The sequence below is a fragment of the Chelonus insularis genome, unplaced genomic scaffold (genome assembly GCF_013357705.1).
Source record: "Chelonus insularis isolate UGA/USDA-ARS -01 unplaced genomic scaffold, ASM1335770v1 contig_94_pilon, whole genome shotgun sequence".
NCBI lineage: Eukaryota > Metazoa > Arthropoda > Insecta > Hymenoptera > Braconidae > Chelonus > Chelonus insularis.
In genome coordinates, this window is record NW_023276783.1 from 3496680 (window position 1) to 3502679 (window position 6000).

Genomic DNA, 6000 nt, shown 5'->3' on the forward strand with positions numbered 1-6000 from the left:
CATGGCTGTGCAAGAGAATATTGGACAAGATAATCTTAACTTAAACCATTTCACTGTACATTCTCAACGATCACCGTGTGCTAAGTGATGCCACTTTGTATTTCTATTTGATTTTTTTATACATTCATAAGTAATAAAGCAAATATTTTCAAAGTTTGTTCATGAATTTTAGTAGAATCATTTAATCAAACTTCCTGAACAATCACAATCTCATGTTGATTATCAGATAAAAGGCTTATTTTGTTTTATGAAGGAATTCAAGAGACATACATTGAAGAGGTTGCTTCATGCGTCAGGACGCCCTAGTATGAAAGTTTTTAGAGCAAATAACCTGCTCTCCAAAATAGCGTGACATTATCAGTGAGTAGGTTTCTCTCAACTATTTTGACTTTTCAGTAAACAATAATTCCAGTTGGTAATAAAATGTATTCATATGTTAACGCTAATCTGCTGCTTTTCAATGTCGTCAGGTCAAGAGTGGATTCTGGTTCTCTCCGTGAGTCTCAGATTTTGTGCTTTCTGTTAACGTTCTTCAACCTTTGTCGAAACTCTTTTCAAGATTTTTAATTGTAAAGATTTGTAATGTGCTTTATATTTATCTGCATTAATTAAATACTTCTTTATTGAATCACTTGAGTATCCGTCTGGTCTGGATAATCAAAGATTAATTTCATCTTATAATATCGATGATGGCTAGTGACTTCCTACCTCAAAACTACCTAAAACATTCTTTTTGGCTATATCTGATGAGATTTAATTAGATCTATGAATACTTAAATAACAACAATAAATTTTATATTTTTATCATAATAAATGACAACGAATGCTGTAACATGCTCCTTTTTAAAACAACATAGTTTAATAAAAAATGATTAATTTCTTTTTTAATATTGTAAGAAATAGTTAATTTTTATTTTTATGCGTAAAATATTTTAGTACTGTCAAGGATGTTGATGAATATTTTTACTTATGTATGAAAGTATGTCATTAAATAAGTAAAACTCACCTGATTGAACATACTTTAATTACTAAATCAATAGTTGATGGTATGACAATATTATTTCTAATCATATCTAATGCAAATAATATTTTTTCTATATCAAATTACATGAAAGGTCATATTTAATTACGTCAGCATGTGAAACAGTATTTTTTTTTTCAAGAAATAGTAAAATATTGTGATAATATAATCAGTTAGTTTAGTATTGTTAGAGAACTTGGACGATAAAACTAATAGCAAAAATCAACATCACAGGACTTGACTAAATTTTCATACATTGTATGTAATACCAATGTTTTAATATATATGTGACGAATAATTTTTGATGATTATATAAAATCTATCTTGTTCCAGAAAATGATTTCAAGCAAAAATCAACCATCAAAACTAAGTTTTTTCTACAGTATTGGTCTTTTTATGATTGGAATTGCATTATTTTTTTCCAAACTTGATTCGAAGGAAAACAATGTGAAACCTGTTCAATACACTGGATTGATATGTATCTTATCATCATCACTTTCAATTTTCGTTGGCATAATCACTTGGATTCGTCAATTACCATATGCAGATGATGGAATAGTAAGTAATACAAATATTTCACACCTGACAATGGATCATTTAATTTCAGCTTCTTGAAATATATAGAAGATTTACTTCGCTGTATATTTATATTTAATTAAACTATCAGGTTCAAGCTAATACAAGAAGTGACAAAGAATTAATGTCTTCAAGCCGTGGATCAAGGAAAAAGATGAGCATGTCAGCTTCCAACGATAAAGATAAAATCGAGAATAATTTTAACCCATTAATAAGAAAATCATATAGTGCTCCAGTTACAGCAGATTTTTATAAAAAATCATCAGATAAAAAGAGTGTTAAGGATTTTGATAAAAATGTGGATGATACTACTGTTCCAGCACGTCCATTTTCTTTTAATAATTGAATCAAATCGAACGATAGTTTTTTCATTCGTTTCATTTCTATGAAAAAAAACTCTACACGTGTGTGATTGTTATTGTGATCTATTTTTAGACTATCATTTATTATTTGTAACGAGTAATTCATAAATCGTTACTAATACTATAAATACTCCTAATATTGTGGTAGAATATGAAAGTAATAGCAAATAGGGTAAATCTAAAGTGGATAAAAATAACACACTTAGTGTTTCTAATCATGAATTTTACCATACATAGACGAAAGAGATTAAAAATAACTACAAGGTGTTATCATTTATGCATGTAGTTTTGACAAAAATAATACTAATTCTGGAGAGAATGAAAGCTTTTGAAAGTACATTATCTTGTTTCCAGAACATTATCATGTTGAAACATACAAAGATATATTTTGACTTTAAAAGTTTTTAAAATTTAACTTGTTTTTGTGAGTATTGAAGTTTTAGTCTTAAATAAATTTCAAATTATGCTCTTAGTCTCTTTCAAATCTGCTCAAGATCAAAACAAGATTAATATTTTACTTATGACATTATTTTAACAAAATAATGACTTGGAAATCTTCTTAACACTTCTTACTACTTCTACTTTTTCCAGAGGTAACATGATTTTCTCTGGATAACTATCATTTCTTTAATTAAAGAAATAATAGTAACTTCAGTTCATGCCATATAAAATTATCATTCATTGTAATTAAATTATTTTTATTTTCAAAGTAATAATTTAAGCTTTCTTCCCATTTAAGCTTGGATTGTTAAATTTTTTAATAACTTTTAACTTAACAGAGAAAGAAAATCAGTAACAAATGGGTAAACACTAAAAATACCATTAATTTTCATCGATAAATACCCTTTATTCGATCGGAGTTTAACATTTATACTTACTTAAAGTATATTTAATCAAACTTATATCGTAAAATTTCATAAATAACAACAATAGTGATAAGATGTTTTAAAGTAACAATATTACAAATAGAGCCGATAATAATCATCAGTTCAAATAATTCAAAAATTATTATTCATAAATAATTACTTAAAAATTGAAAAATATTAACTTGGCCATTATGTAGAAAATTAAAAAAAAACGGTCAATTACGATCTTTTACAGAATTATGGTGAATTTATAAAAAACTAACAAAATCAATTGGAATTTTATCCAAATATCGCTATTTTAGTTAATTATTACTCTCACTACACGTGCTGATTAAAGTATATTTACTCGCTTATTTTGTTGATTTAATTTCTGTTCATGTGAGTTGTTTTCACTTTTCATTCCTTTATTCTTTTAAATTAAATTGTATTTATTTGTTATCTTAGTACTGCATTCTGTTTGACATTTGCATACATAATTTGTATTATTATTTTGTTCTAATACTGTATTTACATTATCACTTTCTATGTAATAGCTGGTAGTAAAAATTAGTTTACTTAGTTTAATATGCGTTGAAATTGCTGTCAAACATGTTCATGTCACATTCGTATACTTTTTAGATAGTTTTACGCTTAAAATGGTAAATTTTGTATTCGTTCATTTATCTTTATTATTACGTTCTTAATTTTTCTTTATGAAGTAATATTTAGCATAAGCAACGAATTGTGCACAAGAATTTACTTATAAAAAATATGTCATAGTAATTTCATATCAACTCAAATCTAAATGAAGTAAGTCGTGTGGCATGAACACCTTAGACCTTCATAAAAGTATTCAAAGTAGAAGATTGTATTAACTTTTACTTTAGTTTCGTTCCTTTGATAGGGGGAAAAAGTCAATCTGCATAACATTTCTCACATAAACATATTCTCACGGTGTGTACACTTATTATTTCATAATTGATCTAATCAGTTAGATCAATAATTGTATTGAATTTTATTACAATTCTTTTATATTTATCATTTGTTTATTCATTAATTTATATTGTATATTTTAGTTACATTTTGATAGTCTTTTATTTGTATTTTTCTGTTTTAATGTACACGACATGAAAGAAAAGCTAATGAAAAAATTTTGTCATTATTTATTATGTTATTTAGGTCTATTTTATCATTATTAATATTTTTCACAGTCTTTCTTTTATCATCGTATTAAATGTAAATGTCTTCTTTGATGAATCTTTTCTTTTTATTTTTAAAATATAGTTGAAAAAAGCTTCATACGCAAATTCTCATGAATTATCATCACAAATAAAACATACAACAATGGATGTAAAACAACATCAGAGATATAAATGAAAAGACATATATGATGAATAATCTATGCATGAGTTTTGTTATTCAAAGAAAATGTAAACTAGATGTAGACGCGTCCATAGAATATGTTTTGAACAACCTATTCACAATTAATTATTACTATTGTTGACAATATAATTTGAACGAATTTTATTAAATGACCAAGTATATCTTTAATTCAGTTTTTGTCTGTAAACATAAAACGAACCGACAATAATTCAATTAAGCAATTAAGTAATTTCATTTGAAATTAATTGGTCAATGTGGGATTTAAAATAACAAGGAAAAAAATTTTTCAACTATGACAATAATTGATTATTTATCTTTTATAATAATAAATAACAACATATTTATAATAATTAATAATAAATAAGATCTACGTTATAACAAAATTTAAAATAATGTAAGCTACTTGGTGAAAAAAATTTTAATTAAACATTTTCGTATTTTTCATATTCAAATAGTTATTTTTATGACATTATACTCAGCAAATCGATTAAATGTATTATTTCGTGATTTCTGATTAAAATATTTAGATCTGTAAGGATCTTTCTACACTCTGTTGGTAGATAATAACTATTGTGTTTGTATGAACTGACTAAATAACAAAATTGTGCATTTACAAATGTATCAATAAATATTATTATAAGAAAGGAAAAGAAAGTAATGTGTTGTAAAATAACATATAATTGATTGATCAATGATTTTTTATATAAAACATGAACAATTATTGCACGAATTAATAACAATTATTAAGATTATAAATAAATAAATATGCTCTACAGTTCCATGCAAGAAAATTTACCCTCACTTAAAACTGTTTTCCCCCATGTGATGCTTCATTATTCATTAAATTTTGAATATTCATTCTCGTTCCTACTAACTTTTGGCAATAATAAATTCGTAATATACACCTTATAGACGATTAAAATTCGACTGGCTGTCATTTTTCGAGTATACCTCACAAGGATTCTCGTTTATTGACATTCTTAAAATCTAAAATATTATATTCTATCTCATTTTATTAGTGAGTAATCAATTATTTCATTCATTTAACGATTCATTTCTTAGTAATATAATTATGTGATATTTTTTCTGTACAAACTATAGACAAATATCATTGGTATACATTTTTTCATTAACTATTTGATTTTAATAATTCATCAATTATTTTAATGACTTTATTACTTATTATTTAATTATAAGGTTATTCGTTAATGAGAGCTTTAGGCGCGATGACAGCAAGTAAGTGATTATTCAAGACAGTAACAGTGACAGATATTATGAATAGTAATGATTATTTACGATGAATTATTTATTGATTCTCTAGTTTGTCTATTAATTAATAATATTAATTAATTTTTCATTCACAATGATGATTGCAATAATAAATACCAACATCTTAAAAACTGTTTACTAATTTTACTAATTAGTTTTTATTCTTATAACTTTATTTTTTTTTACTTAATGTAATAAGCAAGCTTATGTCCTTTACTTTAATTTTTAGTCAAGAGAAACAATATAAATGACTAAATGTTAATGATTTTTACACATTTTTTGAAAACTCACGATATATTTTAATGATATAAATATATCGTGACAATCTTAAATTATTTACAACCTTTTTTATTATCGCGTGAGCGATTTTTTCTTTGTATTAATCTAAAATTATTATTTACAATGTTTTTTGTGCAATTCAAATTGCATTTTATGATTAATTGCAACATAAAATTATTCTTTAAGAGAAATAATTACTTTAATTGGCAGAAATCTTTCTCATAATACTAGTTTAAAAATGTCATACGCTTTAATCATTAAATAA